This window comes from Triturus cristatus, chromosome 1_1 (assembly GCF_964204655.1).
Source record: "Triturus cristatus chromosome 1_1, aTriCri1.1, whole genome shotgun sequence".
Classification (NCBI taxonomy): domain Eukaryota; kingdom Metazoa; phylum Chordata; class Amphibia; order Caudata; family Salamandridae; genus Triturus; species Triturus cristatus.
Genome location: NC_140579.1, coordinates 291,811,696 through 291,825,170, shown reverse-complemented (window position 1 = coordinate 291,825,170; position 13,475 = coordinate 291,811,696).

Below are 13,475 nucleotides of genomic sequence, written 5' to 3'. Positions count from 1 at the left end.
CTACCATATTGTTTTCAAATGTGTTACCATTTGCCTCTCATCTGTGAGATAGTGATTTGTGCTGAATGCTAACCATCACAGTTCAAGAAAGCAAGCTGCCACTTTCCTACGAGTGCAAGTCTTACAGAACAAGAGCAACACGAATTAAATCTCTGACAACAATTCCTGTGTGCACACAGACTCATGGTGTGATTCTAGGCAGAAAACGATATTTGATAGGCAATTTCAAAGCACATTTACCACTGTGGTAGAGCAAGTGATAATTACTGTAACAGCCTGACACATTTTCCTTATAATTTAGAGAGGCAGAAAAGAGCATATGTCCTAGCAGCTACTTGAGACCATGAGCATGTGGAACCTGGGTGAGTGATTAGACTAGAGCAAAGGAAATGAGCCTTGGTGATGTTGAATGTGTTAGCGTTACACACTGCTATCTGAAATACCACACAGTGCTGAATAGTAAGCATGGGAATGCAGGAGAAGCAGCTGCCTGTGTGTTTCTGGAGACTGTGTATTGTCAGGTGCAAGAGAGATCTGCATGGACGCTTACACAACTGCATGAAGACTGCAGAGATGTATGTAAGATCACCTGTGGTAAGGGTTAATTGGAGTTTTGAACATGTAGGAACTACCTCACCCATTGCAGGAGTGGAAGGAAAATCTACCCTGTTGTTTTCAAATGTGTTACCATTTGCCTCTCATCTGTGATATAGTGATTTGTGCTGAATGCTAACCATCACAGTTCAAGAAAACAAGCTGCCCCTTTCCTACGAGTGCAAGTCTTACAGAACAAGAGCAACACAAATTAAATCTCTGACAACAATTCCTGTTTGCACACAGACTCATGGTGTGATTCTAGGCAGAAAACGATATTTGATTGGCAATTTCAGAGCACATTTACTACTGTGGTAGAGCAAGTGATAATTACTGTAACAGCCTGACACATTTTCCTTATAGTTTAGAGAGGCAGAAAAGAGCACATGTCCTAACAGCTACTTGAGACCATGAGCATGTGGAACCTGGGTGAGTGATTAGACTAGAGCAAAGGAAATGAGCCTTGGTGATGTTGAATGTGTTAGCGTTACACACTGCTATCTGAAATACCACACAGTGCTGAATAGTAAGCATGGGAATGCAGGAGAAGCAGCTGCCTGTGTGCTAAGAGTGTGTTTCTGGAGACTGTGTATTGTCAGGTGCAAGAGAGATCTGCATGGACGCTTACACAACTGCATGAAGACTGCAGAGATGTATGTAAGATCACCTGTGGTAAGGGTTAATTGGAGTTTTTAACATGTAGGAACTACCTCACCCATTGCAGGAGTGGAAGGAAAATCTACCCTGTTGTTTTCAAATGTGTTACCATTTGCCTCTCATCTGTGAGATAGTGATTTGTGCTGAATGCTAACCATCACAGTTCAAGAAAGCAAGCTGCCCCTTTCCTACGAGTGCAAGTCTTACAGAACAAGAGCAACACGAATTAAATCTCTGACAACAATTCCTGTGTGCACACAGACTCATGGTGTGATTCTAGGCGGAAAACGATATTTGATTGGCAATTTCAAAGCACATTTACTACTGTGGTAGAGCAAGTGATAATTACTGTAACAGCCTGACACATTTTGCTTATAGTTTAGAGAGGCAGAAAAGAGCACATGTCCTAACAGCTACTTGAGACCATGAGCATGTGGAACCTGGGTGAGTGATTAGACTAGAGCAAAGGAAATGAGCCTTGGTAATGTTGAATGTGTTAGCGTTACACACTGCTATCTGAAATACCACACAGTGCTGAATAGTAAGCATGGGAATGCAGGAGAAGCAGCTGCCTGTGTGCTAAGAGTGTGTTTCTGGAGACTGTGTATTGTCAGGTGGAAGAGAGATCTGCATGGACGCTTGCACAACTGCATGAAGACTGCAGAGATGTATGTAAGATCACCTGTGGTAAGGATTAATTGGAGTTTTGAACATGTAGGAACTACCTCACCCATTGCAGGAGTGGAAGGAAAATATACCTGCTGTTTTCAAATGTGTTACCATTTGCCTCTCATCTGTGAGATAGTGATTTGTGCTGAATGCTAACCATCACAGTTCAAGAAAACAAGCTGCCCCTTTCCTACGAGTGCAAGTCTTACAGAACAAGAGCAACACAAATTAAATCTCTGACAACAATTCCTGTGTGCACACAGACTCATGGTGTGATTCTAGGCGGAAAACGATATTTGATTGGCAATTTCAAAGCACATTTACTACTGTGGTAGAGCAAGTGATAATTACTGTAACAGCCTGACACATTTTCCTTGTAGTTTAGAGAGGCAGAAAAGAGCACATGTCCTAACAGCTACTTGAGACCATGAGCATGTGGAACCTGGGTGAGTGATTAGACTAGAGCAAAGGAAATGAGCCTTGGTGATGTTGAATGTGTTAGTGTTACACACTGCTATCTGAAATACCACACAGTGCTGAATAGTAAGCATGGGAATGCAGGAGAAGCAGCTGCCTGTGTGCTAAGAGTGTGTTTCTGGAGACTGTGTATTGTCAGGTGCAAGAGAGATCTGCATGGACGCTTGCACAACTGCATGAAGACTGCAGAGATGTATGTAAGATCACCTGTGGTAAGGATTAATTGGAGTTTTGAACATGTAGGAACTACCTCACCCATTGCAGGAGTGGAAGGAAAATATACCTGCTGTTTTCAAATGTGTTACCATTTGCCTCTCATCTGTGAGATAGTGATTTGTGCTGAATGCTAACCATCACAGTTCAAGAAAACAAGCTGCCCCTTTCCTACGAGTGCAAGTCTTACAGAACAAGAGCAACACAAATTAAATCTCTGACAACAATTCCTGTGTGCACACAGACTCATGGTGTGATTCTAGGCGGAAAACGATATTTGATTGGCAATTTCAAAGCACATTTACTACTGTGGTAGAGCAAGTGATAATTACTGTAACAGCCTGACACATTTTCCTTGTAGTTTAGAGAGGCAGAAAAGAGCACATGTCCTAACAGCTACTTGAGACCATGAGCATGTGGAACCTGGGTGAGTGATTAGACTAGAGCAAAGGAAATGAGCCTTGGTGATGTTGAATGTGTTAGTGTTACACACTGCTATCTGAAATACCACACAGTGCTGAATAGTAAGCATGGGAATGCAGGAGAAGCAGCTGCCTGTGTGCTAAGAGTGTGTTTCTGGAGACTGTGTATTGTCAGGTGCAAGAGAGATCTGCATGGACGCTTACACAACTGCATGAAGACTGCAAAGATGTATGTAAGATCACCTGTGGTAAGGGTTAATTGGAGTTTTGAACATGTAGGAACTACCTCACCCATTGCAGGAGTGGAAGGAAAATCTAACCTGTTGTTTTCAAATGTGTTACCATTTGCCTCTCATCTGTGAGATAGTGATTTGTGCTGAATGCTAACCATCACAGTTCAAGAAAGCAAGCTGCCCCTTTCCTACAAGTGCAAGTCTTACAGAACAAGAGCAACACGAATTAAATCTCTGACAACAATTCCTGTGTGCACACAGACTCATGGTGTGATTCTAGGCGGAAAACGATATTTGATTGGCAATTTCAAAGCACATTTACTACTGTGGTAGAGCAAGTGATAATTACTGTAACAGCCTGACACATTTTGCTTATAGTTTAGAGAGGCAGGAAAGAGCACATGTCCTAACAGCTACTTGAGACCATGAGCATGTGGAACCTGGGTGAGTGATTAGACAAGAGCAAAGGAAATGAGCCTTGGTGATGTTGAATGTGTTAGCGTTGCACACTTCTATCTGAAATACCACACAGTGCTGAATAGTAAGCATGGGAATGCAGGAGAAGCAGCTGCGTGTATGCTAAGAGTGTGTTTCTGGAGACTGTGTATTGTCAGGTGCAAGAGAGATCTGCATGGACGCTTGCACAACTGCATGAAGACTGCAGAGATGTATGTAAGATCACCTGTGGTAAGGGTTAATTGGAGTTTTGAACATGTAGGAACTACCTCGCCCATTGCAGGAGTGGAAGGAAAATGTACCCTGTTGTTTTCAAATGTGTTACCATTTGCCTCTCATCTGTGAGATAGTGATTTGTGCTGAATGCTAACCATCACAGTTCAAGAAAACAAGCTGCCCCTTTCCTACGAGTGCAAGTCTTACAGAACAAGAGCAACACAAATTAAATCTCTGACAACAATTCCTGTGTGCACACAGACTCATGGTGTGATTCTAGGCAGAAAACGATATTTGATTGGCAATTTCAAAGCACATTTACCACTGTGGTAGAGCAAGTGATAATTACTGTAACAGCTTGACACATTTTCCTTATAGTTTAGAGAGGCAGAAAAGAGCACATGTCCTAAAAGTTACTTGAGACCATGAGCATGTGGAACCTGGGTGAGTGATTAGACTAGAGCAAAGGAAATGAGCCTTGGTGATGTTGAATGTGTTAGCGTTACACACTGCTATCTGAAATACCACACAGTGCTGAATAGTAAGCATGGGAATGCAGGAGAAGCAGCTGCCTGTGTGCCACGTGTGTGTTTCTGGAGACTGTGTATTGTCAGGTGCAAGAGAGATCTGCATGGACGCTTAAACAACTGCATGAAGACTGCAGAGATGTATGTAAGATCACCTGTGGTAAGGGTTAATTGGAGTTTTGAACATGTAGGAACTACCTCACCCACTGCAGGAGTGGAAGGAAAATCTACCCTGTTGTTTTCAAATGTGTTACCATTTGCCTCTCATCTGTGAGATAGTGATTTGTGCTGAATGCTAACCATCACAGTTCAAGAAAACAAGCTGCCCCTTTCCTACGAGTGCAAGTCTTACAGAACAAGAGCAACACAAATTAAATCTCTGACAACAATTCCTGTGTGCACACAGACTCATGGTGTGATTCTAGGCAGAAAACGATATTTGATTGGCAATTTCAGAGCACATTTACTACTGTGGTAGAGCAAGTGATAATTACTGTAACAGCCTGACACATTTTCCTTATAGTTTAGAGAGGCAGAAAAGAGCACATGTCCTAACAGCTACTTGAGACCATGAGCATGTGGAACCTGGGTGAGTGATTAGACTAGAGCAAAGGAAATGAGCCTTGGTGATGTTGAATGTGTTAGCGTTACACACTGCTATCTGAAATACCACACAGTGCTGAATAGTAAGCATGGGAATGCAGGAGAAGCAGCTGCCTGTGTGCTAAGAGTGTGTTTCTGGAGACTGTGTATTGTCAGGTGCAAGAGAGATCTGCATGGACGCTTACACAACTGCATGAAGACTGCAGAGATGTATGTAAGATCACCTGTGGTAAGGGTTAATTGGAGGTTTTAACATGTAGGAACTACCTCACCCATTGCAGGAGTGGAAGGAAAATCTACCCTGTTGTTTTCAAATGTGTTACCATTTGCCTCTCATCTGTGAGATAGTGATTTGTGCTGAATGCTAACCATCACAGTTCAAGAAAGCAAGCTGCCCCTTTCCTACGAGTGCAAGTCTTACAGAACAAGAGCAACACGAATTAAATCTCTGACAACAATTCCTGTGTGCACACAGACTCATGGTGTGATTCTAGGCGGAAAACGATATTTGATTGGCAATTTCAAAGCACATTTACTACTGTGGTAGAGCAAGTGATAATTACTGTAACAGCCTGACACATTTTGCTTATAGTTTAGAGAGGCAGAAAAGAGCACATGTCCTAACAGCTACTTGAGACCATGAGCATGTGGAACCTGGGTGAGTGATTAGACTAGAGCAAAGGAAATGAGCCTTGGTAATGTTGAATGTGTTAGCGTTACACACTGCTATCTGAAATACCACACAGTGCTGAATAGTAAGCATGGGAATGCAGGAGAAGCAGCTGCCTGTGTGCTAAGAGTGTGTTTCTGGAGACTGTGTATTGTCAGGTGCAAGAGAGATCTGCATGGACGCTTGCACAACTGCATGAAGACTGCAGAGATGTATGTAAGATCACCTGTGGTAAGGATTAATTGGAGTTTTGAACATGTAGGAACTACCTCACCCATTGCAGGAGTGGAAGGAAAATATACCTGCTGTTTTCAAATGTGTTACCATTTGCCTCTCATCTGTGAGATAGTGATTTGTGCTGAATGCTAACCATCACAGTTCAAGAAAACAAGCTGCCCCTTTCCTACGAGTGCAAGTCTTACAGAACAAGAGCAACACAAATTAAATCTCTGACAACAATTCCTGTGTGCACACAGACTCATGGTGTGATTCTAGGCGGAAAACGATATTTGATTGGCAATTTCAAAGCACATTTACTACTGTGGTAGAGCAAGTGATAATTACTGTAACAGCCTGACACATTTTCCTTGTAGTTTAAAGAGGCAGAAAAGAGCACATGTCCTAACAGCTACTTGAGACCATGAGCATGTGGAACCTGGGTGAGTGATTAGACAAGAGCAAAGGAAATGAGCCTTGGTGATGTTGAATGTGTTAGCGTTGCACACTTCTATCTGAAATACCACACAGTGCTGAATAGTAAGCATGGGAATGCAGGAGAAGCAGCTGCCTGTATGCTAAGAGTGTGTTTCTGGAGACTGTGTATTGTCAGGTGCAAGAGAGATCTGCATGGACGCTTGCACAACTGCATGAAGACTGCAGAGATGTATGTAAGATCACCTGTGGTAAGGGTTAATTGGAGTTTTGAACATGTAGGAACTACCTCGCCCATTGCAGGAGTGGAAGGAAAATGTACCCTGTTGTTTTCAAATGTGTTACCATTTGCCTCTCATCTGTGAGATAGTGATTTGTGCTGAATGCTAACCATCACAGTTCAAGAAAACAAGCTGCCCCTTTCCTACGAGTGCAAGTCTTACAGAACAAGAGCAACACAAATTAAATCTCTGACAACAATTCCTGTGTGCACACAGACTCATGGTGTGATTCTAGGCAGAAAACGATATTTGATTGGCAATTTCAAAGCACATTTACCACTGTGGTAGAGCAAGTGATAATTACTGTAACAGCTTGACACATTTTCCTTATAGTTTAGAGAGGCAGAAAAGAGCACATGTCCTAAAAGTTACTTGAGACCATGAGCATGTGGAACCTGGGTGAGTGATTAGACTAGAGCAAAGGAAATGAGCCTTGGTGATGTTGAATGTGTTAGCGTTACACACTGCTATCTGAAATACCACACAGTGCTGAATAGTAAGCATGGGAATGCAGGAGAAGCAGCTGCCTGTGTGCCACGTGTGTGTTTCTGGAGACTGTGTATTGTCAGGTGCAAGAGAGATCTGCATGGACGCTTAAACAACTGCATGAAGACTGCAGAGATGTATGTAAGATCACCTGTGGTAAGGGTTAATTGGAGTTTTGAACATGTAGGAACTACCTCACCCACTGCAGGAGTGGAAGGAAAATCTACCCTGTTGTTTTCAAATGTGTTACCATTTGCCTCTCATCTGTGAGATAGTGATTTGTGCTGAATGCTAACCATCACAGTTCAAGAAAACAAGCTGCCCCTTTCCTACGAGTGCAAGTCTTACAGAACAAGAGCAACACAAATTAAATCTCTGACAGCAATTCCTGTGTGCACACAGACTCATGGTGTGATTCTAGGCAGAAAACGATATTTGATTGGCAATTTCAAAGCACATATACTACTGTGGTAGAGCAAGTGATAATTACTGTAACAGCCTGACACATTTTGCTTATAGTTTAGAGAGGCAGGAAAGAGCACATGTCCTAACAGCTACTTGAGACCATGAGCATGTGGAACCTGGGTGAGTGATTAGACAAGAGCAAAGGAAATGAGCCTTGGTGATGTTGAATGTGTTAGCGTTGCACACTTCTATCTGAAATACCACACAGTGCTGAATAGTAAGCATGGGAATGCAGGAGAAGCAGCTGCCTGTGTGCTAAGAGTGTGTTTCTGGAGACTGTGTATTGTCAGGTGCAAGAGAGATCTGCATGGACGCTTGCACAACTGCATGAAGACTGCAGAGATGTATGTAAGATCACCTGTGGTAAGGGTTAATTGGAGTTTTGAACATGTAGGAACTACCTCACCCATTGCAGGAGTGGAAGGAAAATGTACCCTGTTGTTTTCAAATGTGTGACCATTTGCCTCTCATCTGTGAGATAGTGATTTGTGCTGAATGCTAACCATCACAGTTCAAGAAAACAAGCTGCCCCTTTCCTACGAGTGCAAGTCGTACAGAACAAGAGCAACACGAATTAAATCTCTGACAACAATTCCTGTGTGCACACAGACTCATGGTGTGATTCTAGGCAGAAAACGATATTTGATTGGCAATTGCAAAGCACATTTACTACTGTGGTAGAGCAAGTGATAATTACTGTAACAGCCTGACACATTTTCCTTATAGTTTAGAGAGGCAGAAAAGAGCACATGTCCCAACAGCTACTTGAGACCATGAGCATGTGGAACCTGGGTGAGTGATTAGACTAGAGCAAAGGAAATGAGCCTTGGTGATGTTGAATGTGTTAGCGTTACACACTGCTATCTGAAATACTTCACAGTGCTGAATAGTAAGCATGGGAATGCAGGAGAAGCAGCTGCCTATGTGCTAAGAGTGTGTTTCTGGAGACTGTGTATTGTCAGGTGCAAGAGAGATCTGCATGGACGCTTGCACAACTGCATGAAGACTGCAGAGATGTATGTAAGATCACCTGTGGTAAGGATTAATTGGAGTTTTGAACATGTAGGTACTACCTCACCCATTGCAGGAGGTGAAGGAAAATCTACCCTGCTGTTTTCAAATGTGTTACCATTTGCCTCTCATCTGTGAGATAGTGATTTGTGCTGAATGCTAACCATCACAGTTCAAGAAAACAAGCTGCCCCTTTCCTACGAGTGCAAGTCTTACAGAACAAGAGCAACACGAATTACATCTCTGACAACAATTCCTGTGTGCACACAGACTCATGGTGTGATTCTAGGCAGAAAACGATATTTGATTGGCAATTTCAGAGCACATTTACTACTGTGGTAGAGCAAGTGATAATTACTGTAACAGCCTGACACATTTTCCTTATAGTTTAGAGAGGCAGAAAAGAGCAAATGTCCTAACAGCTACTTGAGACCATGAGCATGTGGAACCTAGGTGAGTGATTAGCCTAGAGCAAAGGAAATGAGCCTTGGTGATGTTGAATGTGTTAGCGTTACACACTGCTATCTGAAATACCACACAGTGCTGAATAGTAAGCATGGGAATGCAGGAGAAGCAGCTGCCTGTGTGCTAAGAGTGTGTTTCTGGAGACGGTGTATTGTCAGGTGCAAGAGAGATCTGCATGGACGCTTACACAACTGCATGAAGACTGCAGAGATGTATGTAAGATCACCTGTGGTAAGGGTTAATTGGAGTTTTGAACATGTAGGAACTACCTCACCCATTGCAGGAGTGGAAGGAAAATCTACCATATTGTTTTCAAATGTGTTACCATTTGCCTCTCATCTGTGAGATAGTGATTTGTGCTGAATGCTAACCATCACAGTTCAAGAAAGCAAGCTGCCACTTTCCTACGAGTGCAAGTCTTACAGAACAAGAGCAACACGAATTAAATCTCTGACAACAATTCCTGTGTGCACACAGACTCATGGTGTGATTCTAGGCAGAAAACGATATTTGATAGGCAATTTCAAAGCACATTTACCACTGTGGTAGAGCAAGTGATAATTACTGTAACAGCCTGACACATTTTCCTTATAATTTAGAGAGGCAGAAAAGAGCATATGTCCTAGCAGCTACTTGAGACCATGAGCATGTGGAACCTGGGTGAGTGATTAGACTAGAGCAAAGGAAATGAGCCTTGGTGATGTTGAATGTGTTAGCGTTACACACTGCTATCTGAAATACCACACAGTGCTGAATAGTAAGCATGGGAATGCAGGAGAAGCAGCTGCCTGTGTGTTTCTGGAGACTGTGTATTGTCAGGTGCAAGAGAGATCTGCATGGACGCTTACACAACTGCATGAAGACTGCAGAGATGTATGTAAGATCACATGTGGTAAGGGTTAATTGGAGTTTTGAACATGTAGGAACTACCTCACCCATTGCAGGAGTGGAAGGAAAATCTACCATATTGTTTTCAAATGTGTTACCATTTGCCTCTCATCTGTGAGATAGTGATTTGTGCTGAATGCTAACCATCACAGTTCAAGAAAGCAAGCTGCCACTTTCCTACGAGTGCAAGTCTTACAGAACAAGAGCAACACGAATTAAATCTCTGACAACAATTCCTGTGTGCACACAGACTCATGGTGTGATTCTAGGCAGAAAACGATATTTGATAGGCAATTTCAAAGCACATTTACCACTGTGGTAGAGCAAGTGATAATTACTGTAACAGCCTGACACATTTTCCTTATAGTTTAGAGAGGCAGAAAAGAGCACATGTCCTAACAGCTACTTGAGACCATGAGCATGTGGAACCTGGGTGAGTGATTAGACTAGAGCAAAGGAAATGAGCCTTGGTGATGTTGAATGTGTTAGCGTTACACACTGCTATCTGAAATACCACACAGTGCTGAATAGTAAGCATGGGAATGCAGGAGAAGCAGCTGCCTGTGTGCTAAGAGTGTGTTTCTGGAGACTGTGTATTGTCAGGTGCAAGAGAGATCTGCATGGACGCTTACACAACTGCATGAAGACTGCAGAGATGTATGTAAGATCACCTGTGGTAAGGGTTAATAGGAGTTTTTAACATGTAGGAACTACCTCACCCATTGCAGGAGTGGAAGGAAAATCTACCCTGTTGTTTTCAAATGTGTTACCATTTGCCTCTCATCTGTGAGATAGTGATTTGTGCTGAATGCTAACCATCACAGTTCAAGAAAGCAAGCTGCCCCTTTCCTACGAGTGCAAGTCTTACAGAACAAGAGCAACACGAATTAAATCTCTGACAACAATTCCTGTGTGCACACAGACTCATGGTGTGATTCTAGGCGGAAAACGATATTTGATTGGCAATTTCAAAGCACATTTACTACTGTGGTAGAGCAAGTGATAATTACTGTAACAGCCTGACACATTTTGCTTATAGTTTAGAGAGGCAGAAAAGAGCACATGTCCTAACAGCTACTTGAGACCATGAGCATGTGGAACCTGGGTGAGTGATTAGACTAGAGCAAAGGAAATGAGCCTTGGTAATGTTGAATGTGTTAGCGTTACACACTGCTATCTGAAATACCACACAGTGCTGAATAGTAAGCATGGGAATGCAGGAGAAGCAGCTGCCTGTGTGCTAAGAGTGTGTTTCTGGAGACTGTGTATTGTCAGGTGCAAGAGAGATCTGCATGGACGCTTGCACAGCTGCATGAAGACTGCAGAGATGTATGTAAGATCACCTGTGGTAAGGATTAATTGGAGTTTTGAACATGTAGGAACTACCTCACCCATTGCAGGAGTGGAAGGAAAATATACCTGCTGTTTTCAAATGTGTTACCATTTGCCTCTCATCTGTGAGATAGTGATTTGTGCTGAATGCTAACCATCACAGTTCAAGAAAACAAGCTGCCCCTTTCCTACGAGTGCAAGTCTTACAGAACAAGAGCAACACAAATTAAATCTCTGACAACAATTCCTGTGTGCACACAGACTCATGGTGTGATTCTAGGCGGAAAACGATATTTGATTGGCAATTTCAAAGCACATTTACTACTGTGGTAGAGCAAGTGATAATTACTGTAACAGCCTGACACATTTTCCTTGTAGTTTAGAGAGGCAGAAAAGAGCACATGTCCTAACAGCTACTTGAGACCATGAGCATGTGGAACCTGGGTGAGTGATTAGACTAGAGCAAAGGAAATGAGCCTTGGTGATGTTGAATGTGTTAGCGTTACACACTGCTATCTGAAATACCACACAGTGCTGAATAGTAAGCATGGGAATGCAGGAGAAGCAGCTGCCTGTGTGCTAAGAGTGTGTTTCTGGAGACTGTGTATTGTCAGGTGCAAGAGAGATCTGCATGGACGCTTGCACAACTGCATGAAGACTGCAGAGATGTATGTAAGATCACCTGTGGTAAGGATTAATTGGAGTTTTGAACATGTAGGAACTACCTCACCCATTGCAGGAGTGGAAGGAAAATATACCTGCTGTTTTCAAATGTGTTACCATTTGCCTCTCATCTGTGAGATAGTGATTTGTGCTGAATGCTAACCATCACAGTTCAAGAAAACAAGCTGCCCCTTTCCTACGAGTGCAAGTCTTACAGAACAAGAGCAACACAAATTAAATCTCTGACAACAATTCCTGTGTGCACACAGACTCATGGTGTGATTCTAGGCGGAAAACGATATTTGATTGGCAATTTCAAAGCACATTTACTACTGTGGTAGAGCAAGTGATAATTACTGTAACAGCCTGACACATTTTCCTTGTAGTTTAGAGAGGCAGAAAAGAGCACATGTCCTAACAGCTACTTGAGACCATGAGCATGTGGAACCTGGGTGAGTGATTAGACTAGAGCAAAGGAAATGAGCCTTGGTGATGTTGAATGTGTTAGCGTTACACACTGCTATCTGAAATACCACACAGTGCTGAATAGTAAGCATGGGAATGCAGGAGAAGCAGCTGCCTGTGTGCTAAGAGTGTGTTTCTGGAGACTGTGTATTGTCAGGTGCAAGAGAGATCTGCATGGACGCTTACACAACTGCATGAAGACTGCAAAGATGTATGTAAGATCACCTGTGGTAAGGGTTAATTGGAGTTTTGAACATGTAGGAACTACCTCACCCATTGCAGGAGTGGAAGGAAAATCTAACCTGTTGTTTTCAAATGTGTTACCATTTGCCTCTCATCTGTGAGATAGTGATTTGTGCTGAATGCTAACCATCACAGTTCAAGAAAGCAAGCTGCCCCTTTCCTACAAGTGCAAGTCTTACAGAACAAGAGCAACACGAATTAAATCTCTGACAACAATTCCTGTGTGCACACAGACTCATGGTGTGATTCTAGGCGGAAAACGATATTTGATTGGCAATTTCAAAGCACATTTACTACTGTGGTAGAGCAAGTGATAATTACTGTAACAGCCTGACACATTTTGCTTATAGTTTAGAGAGGCAGGAAAGAGCACATGTCCTAACAGCTACTTGAGACCATGAGCATGTGGAACCTGGGTGAGTGATTAGACAAGAGCAAAGGAAATGAGCCTTGGTGATGTTGAATGTGTTAGCGTTGCACACTTCTATCTGAAATACCACACAGTGCTGAATAGTAAGCATGGGAATGCAGGAGAAGCAGCTGCCTGTATGCTAAGAGTGTGTTTCTGGAGACTGTGTATTGTCAGGTGCAAGAGAGATCTGCATGGACGCTTGCACAACTGCATGAAGACTGCAGAGATGTATGTAAGATCACCTGTGGTAAGGGTTAATTGGAGTTTTGAACATGTAGGAACTACCTCGCCCATTGCAGGAGTGGAAGGAAAATGTACCCTGTTGTTTTCAAATGTGTTACCATTTGCCTCTCATCTGTGAGATAGTGATTTGTGC